A 10,312-nucleotide genomic window follows, 5' to 3' on the forward strand; every position below is an offset into this window, starting at 1 on the left:
GGGCCACCACCAAACTTTGCACCTGCCAGTTTTGGTCCACGGGCCGTCTGGTGCCGACCCTTGCGGTAAATGCTGAATAGTGTTGGGCTCAATCGGGAATTACTTTGAATAGAACCTATAGATTTGTATCTGTCTACTGCTTTCGTTATGGAGAAACCAGGCAGCTTTTCCCTGAATTTGGTATTATAACAGCCAATATCGCCCTCTTAAAACCGCTTAATGTCCTCTTCAACCACATAATGTTCTCTTTGTAACGATTCTCGTCCTCTTCGTCTGAGAGTATGAAGGATCGGGACCAATAATGCAGCGTGGTAAGTGTTCGTCATATTTAAATAATAAACTGAACACTACAAAAATACAAAAATAACAAAGTGAATGAAAACGAAAACGAAACAGTCCTGAATGGTGACACAAACACAAACACCAGGAAACAACCACCCACAACCAAAATGGGAAAAACAGGCTACCTAAATATGATTCTCAATCAGAGAGCAACGATCGACAGCTGCCTCTGATTGAGAACCAGTATCACGCCATACATAGAAATACAAACAACATAGAAAACAGAACATAGACTACCCACCCCAACTTTCACGCCCTGACCACCTAACACGAAGACATAAAAAGAAACTATGGTCAGAACGGGACACTCTTAAACCGCCTAATGTCCTCTTAAAACCACCTAAATGTCCTCTTAAACCACCTAATGGTCATCTTAAAACCACCTAATGTCCTCTTAAACACCCTAATGTCCTCTTAAACCACCTAATGGCCTCTAAACCACCTAATGTCCTCTAACCGCACTAATGTCCCTCTTAAACCACCTAATGTTCTCTTAAACCACCTAATGTTCTCTTAAACCACCTAATGCCTTCTACCTAATTCCTCTTAAAACACCTAATGTCCTCTAACCACCTAATGTCCTCTAAACCGACCTAATGTCCTCTTTAAACCACCTAATGTCCTCTTAAACGCCTAATGTCCTCTAACCACCTAATATCCTCTTAAACCGCTAATGTCCTCTTAAACCACCTAATGTCCTCTTAAAACCACCTAATGTCCTCTTAAACCACCATGTCCTCTTAAACGCCTAATGTCTCTTAAACACTAATGTCTCCTTAAACCACCTAATGTCCTCTTAAACCCCTAATGTTCTCTAAACCACCTAATGTCCTCTTAACCTAATGTCCTCTTAAACCACCTAATGTCCTCTAAACCACCTAATGTCCTCTTAAACCGCCTAATTCCTCTTAAACCACCTAATGTCCTCTTGAAAACCACTATTAATTATTGCTAATGAGTTGTGGCTCAACCCCCTTTGACAAGATTTGGCGTTAATCACTCTGGATTGTTCCTAAATGGCAACATATTCCCTATATAGTGCACTTCTTTCGACCAGAGCCCTATAGGAAATACAGTGCAATTTGGACGCACATCTGCGCGGCTTAGGACAAGCAGGCAGAGTCCAAATTATTTCAGAAAGGGGCTAGAGCGGTGCTTAATGGCCCGTTGGATGGGCCCAGTTGATCTTCGTCCCAAATGGCACCCTATTCCTTTATAGTGAACTACTTTTGATGAGGGCCCATAGGGCAATGGTGCTAAAAGTATGTACTATGTAGGGAATAGGGTGCCAAAGGGCTCTGGTCAAAAGTAGTGCACTATGTAGGGAATAGGGTGCCTTCTGGGATGAAACGCCCTCATCCCTCCTTCCTGGGTTCAATGAGACCCAGGTCCAGAAGAACGTATCAGCACTCAGGCAGCTAGTTTGATCTACATCTCCACAAATAATGTTTGTTTTATTTTACTGAATTATTTTACCATTGCAACAGACCTGCTAGAATCCTTTAGGGGAATTTTTTGGAGTGGTTTACGTATTTGTGAGAGTTTTTGTTATGATATTGTTTCATAAACAAGTGCAGTTGGTTTCACAAGTTAGGAAGCATGCAGGCAAGGTCAGTGTAATGTAGATTGTAGGAAGTGATACCAGGCAGGCAGGCTGCAGGCAGAGTCAGTGTAATGTGATTGTAGGAATGGATACCAGCAGGCGGGCGGCAGGCAGTAGTAATGTAGATTGTAGGAAGTGATACCAGGCAGGCAGGGCTGCAGGCAGGTCAGTGTAATGTAATTGTAGGAAGTGATACCAGCAGGCAGGCTGCAGGCAGGTCAGTGTAATGTAGATTGTAGGAAGTGATACCAGGCAGGCAGCGCAGGCAGGTCAGTGTAATGTAGATTGTAGGAAGTTGATACCAGGCAGGCAGGCTGCAGGCAGGTCAGTGTAATGTAGATTGTAGGAAGTGATAACAGGCAGGCAGGCTGCAGGTCAGTTGTAATGGAGATTGTAGAAGTGATACCAGGCAGGCAGGCTGCAGGCAGGTCAGTGTAATGTAGATTGTAGGAAGTGATACCAGGCAGGCAGGCTGCAGCAGGTCAGTGTAATGGAGATTGTAGAAGTGATACCAGGCAGGCAGGCTGCAGGCAGGTCAGGGTAATGTAGATGTAGGAAGTAATACCAGCAGGCAGGCTGCAGGAACTAATGTAATGGTAAGCAGTTCACACACACACAGTGCAAATCAAGAGTAATGGGTTTCAGATCGATTTCTGTTGTAATTTCTGGATGAGTTTGAAGAGATTGAACACTGAACCTCGTGTGTTCTGTTTCTTTCTGGATGAGTTGAAAGAGATTGAAACGCTGAACCCTCGTGGTGTTTCTGTTTTCAGGAAAACGACCACATGAGTGCGGCATCTGCGACAAAGCCTTCAAACACAAGCACCACTTGATTGAACACACGCGACTGCATCCGGAGAGAAGCCCTACCGCTGTGACAAGTGTGCAAGTGTTTCTCCCACTCTGGCTCCTACAGCCAGCACATGAACCACCATACTCCTACTGCAAGAAGGAGCCCCGGGGAGGGCGGCACGGGGGTCGCCAGCTCGGGATGAGCCCCGAAATGAGTCCTCAAACAGAAGAGCAGCAGTCAGACAGCCGACCCACCTCCCCACCTCCCAACTGACTCAGACGAGAGAGAGTGAGGAGGAGCTGGAGGAAGAGGAGGCATGGCGGCCATGAGCATGGACGACATACGGGTGGTGCAAGTGGGTGAGGATGACGAGGAGATGAGATCTACGAGGGTGGAGAGTAGGGGGGGAGAGGCAAGAGGAGGAGGAAGGGAGAGAGAGAAGAGGGAGAGGAAGAATCAGAGAGGAGAGGAGGGGGAGAAGGGCAGAGAGAAGGAGGAGGAAGAGATCAGAGAGGAAGAGGAGAGGAGGAAGGGAGCAGAGAGGAGAGGAGGAAGAGATCAGGGAGGAAGAGGAGGGGAGGAAGGGATCAGAGAGGAAGAGAAGGGAGGAAGGGAGCAGAGGGAAGAGGTGGAGAAGGAAGGGGAGCAGAGGAAGAGAGGACAGAAGGATGAGAGTATAGAGAGAGAGGAGTACAGCAGAAGCAGGTGTGTGAAGAGAGCAGAAAAGAGGAAGGGAGGAGAGAGGAGGCACACCAGGAGGAGGTGGAAGAGGAAGGGAGTAGAGAGGAGGAGCACACCAGGAAGAGGAAGGAGAGAGAGAGGAGGAGGCACACCAGGAAGAGAAGGGAGTAAGAGAGGAGGAGGCACACCAGGAAGAGGAAGGAGGAGAGAGAGGAGGCACACCAGGAGGAAAAGGAAGGGAGTAGAGAGGAGGAGGCACACCAGGAGGAGGAGAGGAAGGGGAGAGAGAGGAGGAGGCACACCAGGAAGGAGGAGGAAGAGGAAGGGAGGAGAGAGGAGGAGGCACACCAGGAGGAGGTGGAGGAAAAGGAAGGGAGGAGAGAGGAGGAGGAGGTTAGTAAAGAGGAGTCTCTACAGCAGGAGGATGTGTGTGAGGAAGAGGAGGTGATGGAGGTACAGGTGATGGGAGGTGTAGAGGAGGAAAAGGAGGAGGAAGGAGTGGCAGAGAAGGAAACCTTTGTAACAGAGGAAGCTATGGAAACGGAGGACAAAGAACCGCATGTGGACAAGGAGGACATCCCGGCGGAGGGGTTGGAAACCGGACAGAAAGAAACAGAGGAAGGCAAGATGAACGGTGAATGAATAAAATACATTCTCTGACAAAAAAAAATGGAAATCCTAGGTGTCAAGTAGCAGGAGAGGAAAATCTTGTGTTGTCGTCAAAAGAAGAGATAAAACAACCATGGTGCCGTGTTGATGCTGTGTGTCGGTCCTCTACTGTGTTGACCCCAGGTGTGCCTGAGATAGACTACAAAGAAGGGACTTTTTCTCCTGTTAAAAAAAATCGGTGTTACCTTGTTTATAGACGTATTATACTTTTTCTTTTTTTTTTAAGTTACAGCTGACCTTTCAATTATTTTGTTACTGAGAGTGAGACATCTGATCCCAGGTCATTTCTGTTTGTCAGTGTTATTTTTGACTAATTTTGCCACTCTTGTTTTAACCTTTTAATCTGTACAGTTGTAAGAAACATTTCTATACATTTCTATTGCCAATGATGATGTTTGCTAAAATCAGTATTTTATTGAGTTGTAAAAAAAAAAAAACACAAAACAACTGCACTACAGTAATCCTGGTTTACCTATGGATACGACATGCCTCATGATGTGTTGTCCACCCTTCAGTATTATTCTGTTCACACTAGCTGTACATCCTCTTCATGTTAGCTGACGTTAGCATAGCATTTTGTTTTCAGTTGGTTTGTTAACATTAAGAAGAAAAGAGGATTCTGGGGGTATGGGTGGGAGGGGTTAGCCTGGTATGGGTGGGAGGGGTTAGCCTGAGTGCCAGTATGTTAGTGCTATCATGCCAACTCCTCATTATTCACTGCCATGTTTGGCTTGACAAGGACAGCAATGGAATTGGCAAGAGCACAAACAGATCTGGGACCAGGCTATGTGGGGGTGGGTGGGGGGGGGGGTTGATGTGATATCTGTCTGACATCATAACCAAACTGTCCTATCAGGGAAAAGTAGTGTGACAACCTCAAAGCCAGCATTCGTAACCATGCTTGTCCTTGTTTGTGTCCCAATAATCTCTCCTTCCTCCTGAGGGGGGAACCTGTTCACTGATCCCCATAAATCTAAAAGCATTGGATTGGTGGAGACCTGGGCTAGCTAGATTATAGCATTTTACACAATATTTCTTACACCAGTCATTTCCTTTCAAAGTCCTTGAAGGGAAGTTATCAAGTGCACACTTTTAGAGAAAGGGGAGATTATTGGGACGTAACCCTAGTTATCAGTTGGTTTGGTTAGTTTTTAATCAGTGACCATCAGTGTCGTAGGGTCATATGAAGTAGGAGGGGTGTAGATATGTGCTCTACCCCGCCCCAATATCTCCAGCCTTATGCAAGACCAGACCTGTGTGCTGTAAGTGCCATTGAACAGTGTTCTTTGTACCCCAACAGATGTAGTCAGTATGTATTTTCTGCGCAAGGCCCATATTGATTCATGTTTGTTTACTTGGTTGGACTCATTTTCACTAGGTTCAGTTGGGTTTCGTCCCAAAAGGCACACTTCAGTATTCCCTTTATAGTGCACTATAGGGCTCTGGTTAAAAGTAGTACAGTAGGGAATACAAGACGATAGCATGAAAAGGACTCCTTCGTGTGTGCGTGAACAAAGATGAACAGAGAGAAAATAGGACGAATATCAAAAAGGTTTTTACAGGATTTAAGGGGATATTCCTGTGTTGGAGCATCCGACATTATTAGATGAGTGCACTTGTTTTACAAAATGGTGGCAAGCTAACCCGCACTTCAGGTAACAAACGTTAGTGAATGTGGTCCCTGTGTTTTATGAAGTGTTTCAGTTGATTTGACCTTTACAGTGTTACAGAATTATTTTCAGTTTGGTTTTTAGTTTTTAGTTTTTTATATGTGTGTGTCCTGTGTATGTTTTCAACAATGGCAGTATTAGAAACCTTTTCCATGAGGAAAGCGTACCTGTTTAGTTTTTAGAGGACTTTTTATATTTACGTGTCTTATTTTTCTATTTCTTTATGCTTATTTATTACACACATTGTAGTGTACAATAGTGTAGTGTGAATTGATACAATAATATATTTTAGTATGAAAAATGATTTGAAGGTCATTGAATCCAGAGTAGGAAGTGGCGCTCTGGGGGCTATGAAGTTTGTTTTGAAAAAAGTATTAACATGAAAAGAAGAAATAAATGAAGAGAGAAACGGAAAGCGTTTCATCCATCAGGCTCGCTGGTTAGACTGACCTGTTCTTACTGTGATATGAAGCTACTGAAAAATAACTGTGTGACTAAAACGCATGAGTCCTTGCTGTTGTAATGAAGGATTGATCTCGTTATGAAGATGTACGGAACTCCTATTTTTTTTTTCAAAGCCAAAATTAGATTCTCATACCCTTTGTCGTTCTGTTTTGTGCCAATTTGTTACGTTGTACTGTTATATGTCAGATGCTACAATTTGTTTTATACATTTCCTGTTTAATCTGTTTGTTTTTATAGTTGTTTTATTTTTATTTTTTTGCTCAATTTTTTTATGACTTCCCATCACAATAAAATACAAGAAAGCATTTCTGAGATGGGGTGAACTTAATTTTTTATTTTTTTTCATGTAAATATAAAACGGTTTAATTCCTCAACTGTATTGTTTGGTTGCCTTTTAGTTCCTAATGGGAGTCCGGAGACAATAGTTAATGTATTGATGCTTGTTAGTAGATATATATGGTTGTATCCAGTAGAGGCTGCTGAAGGGAGGACAGTTCATAATAAAGGCCAGAATGGAATGGAATGTGTTTGATACCATTCCATTCCCTCCATTCCAGACATTATTATGAGCCYTCCTCCCCTCAGCAGCCTCCACTGWTTGTATCAGATTAACACAAGTCTGTACTCTGACTATCAACAATGAGCCTTTTAAACGTAATTTATGCTTGAGCCGTCCGCCTCGGCGTTTATCTCGGATGCGAACGTCAGGGAAATAGCCTTTAAAAGGCGCAATGTGGGAAGTGCAGTGCTCAGCGCTGCGACGCATCTTTGAATTAAATACCTGACTGTATTTCCTAAATGTTATCTGTTCTGCCAGTTATATTTCCGGTCTAAATGTGATCTATAAAGGAGATTACAGTTCTGACACTGAGCCAGTTTGTGGAGTKCAGTGCCTCCTGGGAAATGTCAAGTTCATTTTCACTTAAGAGCTACTGAACTTAATAAGCAACTTCTCCATTTGAACACGGCCTACGTGACATCGATGTGATTCAGAAACATGTATTCTACTGTCAACATGGACTACAAAGTGGAAATAGGATCAATTTTGGTCATAAAGTAATTCTCGCCAAAACTCAGATATTTAGGGGGGGGAAAGTATGTCACGGAAAGAAGGGTACTGTAAGAGTTTTCCTCGGGTTTATTTCAAGCATGCCCACATGTCCACAGCACCCATGTAATCATCAATTCAGAGTAGCTGCACGAGACCCAATTGTAGTTCATATCGTCAATTTGGTTTGACATTCGATATCCCTATGGGGCTAGTTAAGGACCATCAGTAAATGACACAATGTACACGGGACAATATTTTAAAATTTTCAATATGTCCAACTTTCAATGACTTAAAAACCTCAAATCAACTATAAATTGTAGAAATTAATTTACAAATATTGAAATAATTTAATGAGAAAACTAAAATGTGTGCAACATGAAAATATTCTCCCATTTGCATTGTGTAATTTGTTGACGGTCCCTAACTAGCCCCAGAGATAGGCTATCCAAAGTCAAACCAACTTTTCCACGGTCGCACACCGGCTGAAGCTAATTGGTGAAAGAAGTTGGCTAGCTTGCTACAGTAGCTTGTCCAGGCTACTTCCAGACACAATAACTGGTTAGACTGTTTCAAGTTATCTAGAAGGGTGAGTGACTGTAATTGTGTGCTGTTTTGGCAGTGTGAAAATACAAACGCTTCCCACGTTTGAACACACAAGAGACACACACATCAAAGCACGCCTCCACAACCCAAATCTTATAGCAGGCAGCATTCCTTAAATCAGGAGAATTTAAACCGATGCTAAATCAGAGAATTCACACAAATCAGGAGAATTTAACCGATGCTAAAGTCAGGAGAATTCTAAACGAGCGAATCAGGAGAATTTAAACCGATGCTAAATCAGGAGTTCAGCCCCGCATTAAAAGGAAAAAACACACACCACCGAATAAAAAAACAAACTGATTTAAACACACACACTATATCCCATTATTACTTACATTTCAACCCAACTCAACCCTTGCAGTTGACAAAATAGAAGTAACTATACCGGTGATGTAAGTGGAGAGTCACGGACTCACATTCGCCGACGTTCGGACGCCGCATAGCCCTGCCTGCTGCTTCAAATCAATGTCACCCTTGCCCAAAGGTAAATTGCCACTTGGCCTAGTGGGTTAAGATTTGGTTTCCCAAGCGGGAGAGTGGGGTTAGGTATGGGTGCCTGTAATCATTCATAGGAGCTGTTATCCAAACTGAACTGCAATAACTCACACGGTTAATTCCAGTTAGCATACTCAGCATACAGATATTCAACGGTACCGTAACGTTGATGTGCAGTTAGCATGACTCAGCATACAGTATATACGGTACCGTAATGTTAATGTCCAGTTAGCATGACTCAGCATACAGTATATGAAATCAAATYTATTTGTCACATGCACCGAATACAACAGGTGTAGAAATGCRTACATACAAGCCCTTACCTAACAATGCAGTTTTAAGAAAATAGAGTTAAAGAAATATTTACTAAATAATCTAAAGAAAAAGGGGGGYAAAAAGTTACACAATAAAATAACAACAATGAGGCTATATACAGGGTGTACTGGTACTGAGTCAATGTGCGGGGGTACWGGTTAGTCAAGGTAATTTGTACGTGGAGGTAGCGGTGAAGTGACTATGCATAGATAATAAACAGCGAGTAGCAGCAGTGTAAAAACAAAGGGGCGGGGTGTCAATGTAAATATTCCGGGTGGTCATTTGATTAATTGTTCAGCAGTCTTWTGGCTTTGGGGTAGAAGCTGTTAAGGAGCCTTTTGGACCTAGACTTGGCGCTCCGGTACCGCTTGCAGTGCGGTAGCAGAGAGAACAGTCTATGACTTGGATGACTGGAGTCTTTAACAATTTTTTTGACCTTCCTCTGACAACGCCTAGTATATAGGTGATGTACTGGGCCAGTGATGTACTGGGCCGTACGCACTACCCTCTGTAGCGTCTTACGTCGGATGCCGAGCAGTTGCCATACCAGGCGGTGATGCAACCGGTCAAGATGCTCTCGATGGTGCAGCTGTAGAACTTTTTGAGGACTTGGGGACCCATGCCAAATCTTTTCAGTCTCCTGAGGGGGAAAATACGTTGTCGTGCCCTCTTCACAACTTTCCTGGTGTGTTTGGACCTTGTTTGGATATATACAACTTTCCTGGTGTGTTTGGATATTTTGTTAGTGATGTGAAAAACCAAGGAACTTGAAGRTCTCGACCCGCTCCACTACAGCCCTGTCGATGTGAATGGGGGCATGTTCGGCCCTCCATATTTCCTGTAGTCCACTATCATCTCCTTTGTCTTGCTCACGTTGAGGGAGAGGTTGTTGTCCTCGCACCACACTGCTAGGTCTCTGACCTCCTTCTTATAGGATGTCTCATCATTGTCGGTGATCAGGCCTACCACTGTTGTGTCGTCAGCAAACCTAATGATGGTGTTGGAGTCATGCTTGGCCATGCAGTCGTGGGTGAACAGGGAGTACAGGAGGAGACTAAGTACCCTGAGTCCCTGAGGGGACCCAGTGTTGAGGATCAGCGTGGCAGACGTGTTGTTGCCTACCCTTACCACCTGGGGGCAGCCCGTCAGGAAGTCCAGGATCCAGTTGCAGAAGGAGGTGTTTAGTCACAGGGTCCTTCACTTAGTGATTAGCTTTGTGGGCACTATGGTGTTGAACTCTGAGCTGTAGTCAATGAATAGCATTCTCACATAGGTGTTCCTTTTGTCCAGGTGGGAAAAGGCAGTGTGGAGTACGATTGTAATTAATAATCTGTTGATCTGTTTGGGTGGTATGCGAATTGGAGTGGGTCTCGGGTTTCTGGGATGATGGTGTTGATGTGAGCAATGACCAGCCTTTCAAAGCACTTCATGGCTACCGACGTGTGCTATGGGGCATTACCTTCGCTTTCTTGGGCACAGGGACTATGGTGGTCTGCTTGAAACATGTAGGTATTACAGACTCGGTCAGGGAGAGGTTGAAAATGTCAGTGAAGACACTTGCCAGCTGGTCAGAGGATGCTCTGAGTTCACGTCCTGGTAATCCATCTGGCCCCGCGGCCTTGTGA

General features: G+C 44.0%; 1 pseudogene; it reads left to right on the forward strand.

Annotated features, from left to right (window-relative positions):
* LOC112071228 (zinc finger E-box-binding homeobox 1-like) overlaps positions 1–4,061 on the forward strand; it is a 17,163-nt pseudogene extending 13,102 nt beyond the window's left edge.
* Positions 4,062–10,312: the final 6,251 nt, after the last annotated feature.

The sequence above is a fragment of the Salvelinus sp. IW2-2015 genome, unplaced genomic scaffold (assembly GCF_002910315.2).
Source record: "Salvelinus sp. IW2-2015 unplaced genomic scaffold, ASM291031v2 Un_scaffold1551, whole genome shotgun sequence".
Taxonomy (NCBI): Eukaryota; Metazoa; Chordata; class Actinopteri; order Salmoniformes; family Salmonidae; genus Salvelinus; species Salvelinus sp. IW2-2015.